Raw genomic sequence first — 7,234 nt, forward strand, 5'->3', positions numbered from 1 at the left:
CTACCTGACATCACGAGGTTTGCTTGTAGTCAATGTAAACTTGTTATAGAAACTTGCGGTCATCTGACTAGGTACTGATGTATTACTCCTCCTATTCTGGTCTGCCTTATAAATGATTGTAAGATGTGGAATAAATTTGGCACTGTGGGACATCCTCCTCAGAGTCCCTCCTGCCCCCATCTCTTTGTCTCTTAATTTCTTTTCACCATCCTCTTACCCTCACGTTTCCCTGGTCGATTTGTCGCGCTGGCTGTGGCACATGCGGAACACGTAGGAGCTTTCTGACCCTCAGGCATGGGATTTGACTCCAGTGACAGGGCCAAGGTGAGACGACGAATATTATAATGGAAGCATCCTGAAATCAGACCTTCCTCACACCAGGCTTCATGATTGCTGCTCCTTGTAGTTGCTACTCTTGACTTAGTGGCTTTTCTGAACTAACTTTGTCATGTCTGTGTTCTCATGTGTGTCCCCTGAGGTCCCGGTGCCATTAACTTTGTGGTCAGCCGGTGTCTGGGCAGATAGGCCACCTGTGTTCCCAATCTATGGGCTACAGACTGGGGGGTCCACACAACTCCCCTCCTCAGGTTCGAATGATCTGCAGGAGCGGCTCATATTACTTACTAGATGACCAGTTCATTCAAAGGACAGAACTCATGATTAGGCAGTTGGAAGTGATGAGCAAGACAAGGCATGTAGCAGAGGTTCAGAGGCTGCCTGCTCTCAGAGTGAAAGAGGACTTTACCCACCTTCACTCTGACCTTCATCTGTACTTCCTAACTGATGACATCCTTCTTTCAGGCCCAGCTGTTAACTCAAATCAATGACCTGATGGGCACCAAAACAAACCTTCAAGCAATAAACACTGCCTGATGCCAGCAAGATCCCACGAGATGGACCCCAAGACAAAGATTGACCAGAACCTTACTGACCCCCGCATGACCTTTGTCCTAGATTTTCCTCATATAAAAGGTATTTTCAACACCTTGAAATCATGTCAGTCAGGCTTCCGATGTCTGCTGCACTGAAATAAATTCCTTTCCTCTGTCACCTGCACTCATCTCTCTGCCTTTGGTTCTGGGATACTGTGAATAGTGCAGTGTAGCAAGTCAAACACCAGTTCTTCCCCTCCTCAGGGTTCACTGCTGCTGCTCCTCTCACTGCAGTTCTACTGGGGCCTTAGTGACTTTTCTCAACTAATTTTGTCAAATCTGTATTTCTTGTCCTGTGTGGCCACAGAAGTGTCTGGTCTGTGAACACTGTGGTCTTCTGTCCTTTGGGCGAGATTTCCTTAAACATCTTGAAACCACCCCCTGAAGAAAGCAACTTCCAGCTTGGCAGATGGGGAGGGGGGCTCTAGGTGTGTGTCAGGATCCACCTTTAGCAGCAGCCAGGCCATGTAGGACTCTGCCTTGGCCTTCCCTTCCTACTTGCAGAGCTGGACAATCGCCTGAGGGGAGATCCTAGGGCCTTCCCATTGAGCCCTGAGCAGGCTCCCAGCCCATGCACTCAGTGTTCCAGGGGCTCAGGATTAGGTCAGCGCTTCCAGGCCCTTCTTCCCTAAAGCTCCTCATCACTCAGCCTTTCTTTCAGTGATTCTGCTTGTTTTCTATTTGCCCCAGCTGTTATCTGTTGCTCTAGGAACAGAGACTCCCATATGCCTTTTAATGGTTTAGACATCGAATATCCTCCAGGAGCCACCTCACTACTGGGACAGTTTGTGGCAAGCAAGAAGTCAAAGAGGATTCCAAAGGTCCAGTGTTTCTCTCTCCTGAGATGGGGACCCCTATGGGGGAGCAGGTGGCTAGCTGGTGGGAAGAGCAGGCACCTGACATGGACAGATGGGGTGGGTGAGGCCCGTGGCCACCAGAGGGGTGTGTTGGCATTGGGATCAAACAGGTCTTTCAAGCTGAAGATTGGCTAGGCTCATTAAGCCTCTAGGGACAGTGCCTTGGGACCCTTTGGGTTGAGGAGAAAGATGAGGGGAGCAGAGAGGATTGAGAAGATTCGGCTTAGATAGGGGAGGGCAAGCTGAGCCAATCCTCCTGGGCACAATTGGGTCAGGTCCAGGCTAATGGGTACAGGTCTTGAGGCCATTGTGCTACATGGAAATAAGTCAGTCCCTAAAGGACGGATACTGCAGGACCCCACTTGAAGGACGGAGCACCCTCGACTCTTTTAGAGGTAAAAGGAACTGGTGGGTCCCGGGGCCAAGGGGTGGATTGGGGGGTTAGTGTCTCATGGGGAGAGGTTCAGTTTTGATGACAAAGTTGTAGTTATCGATGCAGTTGGCAGTTGCAGAATGGTGAACGTACCTGACACCACTGACTTGGACTCGTCATCAAGCTTAAGTGCATCAGGGGGATGTGTATTTCCTTATAGCAATAAGGAAAGCAGTGAGTCAGGAGGATGGGGCCATCCCAGGTTCTAGGAGGGCCCAGGGGTAGGGATACTGTATCTCAGTTCTCACCCTCATGCTCTGGCTCTTGTTGGAGAATGAGCTCACAGTAGGCACTCAGGGATTGCTTGCTAAGATGCAGTGTGGGCAGATGAGGGCACGAGTGCAGACCCACTGGTGGGCACCAAGGGATCCCAACAGGATGCACATCCAGATGTACCCAGTGCCCACGTTTCACAAACACTGGCACAGAAATAGGCATTGAAAAACAAGGCAGGGAGCACCTGGGGGGCTCTGTTGTTGAAGCATCTGCCTTCAGCTCAGGTCAGGATCCCAGGGTGTCGGGATCGAGTCCTGCATTGAGCTCCCTGAGGAGGGAGCCTGCTTCTCCAACTATTGCCAACCCCCTGCTTGTATTCTTTCTCTCTGTCAAATAAATAAATAAATCTTTAAAAAAATAAAAAATATTTGCCCCTCACTGACACAAGAAAACACCCGACATGAAGTTGGAGCCCTTCACAGCCTCGAATGACTCAGAAGTGATCAAAATGGAGTCAAAATGGATCAAAGAAAGGCCCTTGGGCATTCAGGCAGGTCTCCTCTGGGGGGAGTTCTGGATGTGGCTGAGTGGGCAGTGCTCCACAGTTTCTCCAGAAGGGACAGGGGAGGGAACATGCTCTGACAGCTCTGCCCAGGGCAGTCCCCTGCTGGAAGCGGGTGCAGCCCCTCACGAGTCCTGGATGTCCTGGTGATTATTGGGCACAGCCACGAATCTCAGCTTCTTCATGACCTGGGGCCGGCCCAGCCACTGCAGGTCCCACAGGTGCTCCGGGAACAGCACCTTGGTGGGCTTATGTTCCAGCAGGTACCTGTTCACGCAGCTCTCATCGTGCAACACGTCCTGAACCCCAGTGGCCTGATATATCACCATCACCTGGTGATAGGCGGAGGTCAGCTGGAGAACCTCGACCACCAACCCCCCAAAAAGCCTCCTGTGTAGTAGAAATCACCCTCGTCTCTGGGAATGTAGGCCCGGGAATGCGGCCGGTGCTCCTAGGTGAAGGAATCGTGGGCTATCCTGAAGAAACCAGGGTGCAGGGTGCCAAGAGGGGGGGCAGGAACTCCATGCCCACGTGGTAGCTGAACTTCATGGCCATGTTCACACATACCAGGTAGTCCACCTCGAAGAGGAAGCACTGCTGCGAGAAGTTCCTGATAATCTCCATGGGCTGCACGGACACATCCTGCCAGCACCGGCTAAGGGATCCTTGAGGTGACCCGTGAGTGCACCGGGCATGACTACAGGCAAGTGGCCTGGCCCCTCAGAGCCTCTGGAAGGTGGGGTAGTGATAGCATTGACTTTCAGGATTGACACGTAGTGGGGGGCACGAGAGTCTGGGGGTTGCAGGGCACACGAGTGTGTGGTCCTCCCAGGGGGACACACGTGGCATGGCCACTGGCTGGTCTGTGAGGACATAGTAGGTTGAACCTGTGTCCCACCATGAAGTGCTTCTCTGCCGTCTGCAGGAACAGTTCCAGGAAGACTACCTATCTACAGGGACAGGACGGGATGGGGCACTGACATGAGGCTGGTGGCAGGACCCCACAGCTGTTCTAACTAATGTACCACTCTTTTGTTACAGTTTGGAGGTGGTGATATTAGTGGAGGTTCTATTGTGTAGGCACTGGGGGGCATATGAGAAATCTCCATCTCTCCCTCAGCTCTGCTGTGAATCTTAAATTACTCTAAAAACAAATCTTATTTAAAAAAAAAAAAAAAAAAAGCATGGAAAGGTAAATAGCAGAGCAACAACAAATTATGATTTTTTTTTTTGCTGTAAGAAATGACAAAAATTTGTTTATATGTTTAGAACACAATACTAATGGGGTATGAAAATACTGTCAAATTATGATTAGATGCAAAACGTGGTGGGCGTCTGGGGGGCCCCTCAGGTTCCTGGGGCTCCCTCTGGGGAGTCTCTTCCCAGGCTGGAAGGACGCTGGAGGTGGAAGGAGGTGAATGTCCTAAAGTCCAGGAGCGGCCCCTGGACCCTCCCCCTTCCTATAATTAACTCAACGCGGGTCCCGCCAGGAGGGACCCATGGCTTCCCCGGACCGCCCCCCTCCCCTAAGCCCGTCTGGCGGGGGCAGGAGAGGACCTCGGGGCGGGGTCCCCAGCCACACGAGTCCCCACCTAAGCGGTTTTAAAGCCCGACCCCCCTGGGCCCGGCAGCCCGCGGGATCGTCCCGCTCCTCCCCACTCCCCGCCGTCCTCCCGAGCCGGCCGCGCCAGCCCCGGCCATCCCGGCGGGCGCGGCCGCCCGGAGGGCTCCTGCCGCCTTATTTGCGCCCGGCGGGTCGCCGGCAGCCAGCAGAGCGCCGCACGGAGAGCAACAGGAGCCGCTCCGACCCGCTCCTCCCGCCTCCTCCGCCAGCCTCCTCCTCCTCGCCTCCGGCTCCTCCCGCCCCCACCTCTGCGGGAGCGGCAGAGTCGCCCACTCGCTGCCTCTTTCTCCCGCTCCCGCTAGCTCCTCTAGCTCGCCATTACCCCCTGCTGTGCTCCAGGGCACCCAAGCATTCTCTGCGCGAACCTGAGGAACCAGTGGTGCTGGAAAAGCCCAGGGAAAGCGGCCTTGGGCAGAGATAGTCGGAAGCCCTCGGTCCCTTCCCCCTCTCCGGCGCAGCCCGTGTCCGGCTCGCAGCACCTTCTCGCTCCTGCACACTGGGTTTGGGAGGACGAGGTGAGAAGGTGAAGTGCGAAGGACCGCCGAGCCAAGGGTCAAGTCTCAGAGCTCAAATTTCATTTTCATTGAAGCAAATCACAGTTTTTGTTGTTGTTGTTGTTGTTTGTTGGGGGGGGGGGTCTGCATTTTTTCCTTTCTTGCTTCCGTTCTTTTTCTTTTTTTTTAAGAAACTTATTTTGGCGGGGGGGGGGGGGTTTGCTCTGGGCATTGGCTTCGCCCAGTAGTTGAAAAGTGAACTTGACTCGAGATGGTTCTCCTGTCACTCTGGTTGATAGCCGCCGCTCTGGTACAGGTTAGGACTTCAGCTGATGGACAAGTAAGTGGAAAATAATAACAAAAACTCAAACCCAACCTTTTCCCGAAAAAGTTCCTCCCCTCTTTCCCCTCCTCCCCCCTCCCACCCTTCCCCGATATCTTGCACCTTCAGGAGCGGTGTTCGAGGGCTGGGTGCCGCCTGCGGGGTGTTCTGGGGCGGGGAATGGGATTGCAGGGGTGGGTTGCTACTTCCACGCTGGGAGCCCCCATTCGTCCCACCTAGCGCGCGCCCCCCCCCCCCGCCGCTGCGGCATTCGTAACGATTCATGACGACAAAGTGCAGCCAATTCGCATCCTCGCTGGGCCGTCTGGGTTTCCCGGTTCCGGAGGGCGGTCTGGGCGCTTGAATCAAGTTCCGGACGCGGCGCCCGGGATCCCTGCGCTGCAGCTGCGGCCGCCCTCGTCGGGTTCGCGGTTTTCCGTCTACTCCGCAGTGACTCACTGCGTTTTCGCATAGCGGGAGGCGGGGGTTTCAGGAATTCCCTGGGCCCGGCAGGGAGCGATCCAGCAGACAAGTGTCCTGGGAGGACCGCGGCTGGGCTGGGGTTTGACAGTTGGGGCGGGGGGCTGGGGACGCTTCCAGCCCTGCGTTTTCCTGGGCAGAGGCTGGCGGCGCCGCCGCGTTCCTCCCCTCCCCCTCTGCACGGCTCCTCCTCCTTTAAAGCGGTAGTTGAGCGAGGCTCCTCCGCTCCGCGGCCCAGCCCCCACGCTTTGGGGACTCAAGGTGAAGCCCGATGCTCTCGGAAGAGTCCTCCAGAAGGCTCGAGGGCCGGCCCCCGCCTTCTGTTGTAAATCACATCAGCTCAGGGACGTGGGACTTGGGGCACAGAATTTCCCTGTGAGTTGTTGTAGCTTCTCCGGACTGCCCGGTTCTGACCGTAGGTTAAAAAGTAGAAGATTGCCTGGTCGATTCTTGACCTCAAACCTGATCTATCAGGCCCTCCTTTAGGTTTCTTTTCACGCCTATGAATACAGAGGCTTTCTTGGCTAATCCTCACCCAGTATCTGAGTTTTAAGAAAAGAATATTGAATGTCAGTATTTATTTTTGCTGGCTTTATAAATATTAAAATTAAAACGGGGAAACAACTCCCCGCTCCAAGTTATTAATTGGCTCATTCTCTTGCCACAAGAACCTACAAACCAAGGCACAGCCTTTAGGCACCAGTCCCCATCTCCTGCATCTCCTGATTAGCTCCTGAAAAGCGTTAATGGTAGAAATAAAACGTACAAGGTGATAAGATGAAACCCAGGAACTGTTTCTTTTTACTTTCCCCCTCCTTTACAGGCTGGTAATGAAGAAATGGTGCAAATAGGTAAGTCTTGTTCTCAGATACCTTTTTTTATCTTGGTATTGGTAGAAAGTAGAGAATGAAGTAAGCTAATTAAAATGTTGTTTCTGAAATTTCTCCCATTGGTGTTTAAAAAAAAAAAAGATTGTAGTTTAGGAACATCGCTGTTCTTCTCTTCGTCTTTATGGATGAGGGTCCCAGTTTTCTCAGAGTTAAAGGGATATAAAAATTCTGCCATTGGACTTGTAATGCGTCAGTTTTTTACTTTCCCTGGACAAGCCACTGGTAGGTACTTGGAGGAGTCAAATCAAATCAACTCGTGTTGCATAAGGACAAGCACATCTGATTAGAATGGGAGGCAAAGTGTAAGAATGCTACAAAGGAGGGAAAAATGAAAGAGGATGAAAATTTTTCTCTTAAAAGTTTTCCAGCTTTGTGTTAGTTTTTTGATGATTTCTCTTATTCCGTATGCTTTACAATAACTATC

At 52.8% G+C, this 7,234-nt stretch overlaps 1 pseudogene; it reads right to left on the reverse strand.

The window, feature by feature from the left end:
• Positions 1-3,125: 3,125 nt before the first annotated feature.
• Positions 3,126-5,912, reverse strand: LOC125101264 (histo-blood group ABO system transferase 2-like; annotated as a pseudogene).
• Positions 5,913-7,234: the final 1,322 nt, after the last annotated feature.

Source organism: Lutra lutra, chromosome 5 (genome assembly GCF_902655055.1).
Source record: "Lutra lutra chromosome 5, mLutLut1.2, whole genome shotgun sequence".
Lineage (NCBI taxonomy): Eukaryota > Metazoa > Chordata > Mammalia > Carnivora > Mustelidae > Lutra > Lutra lutra.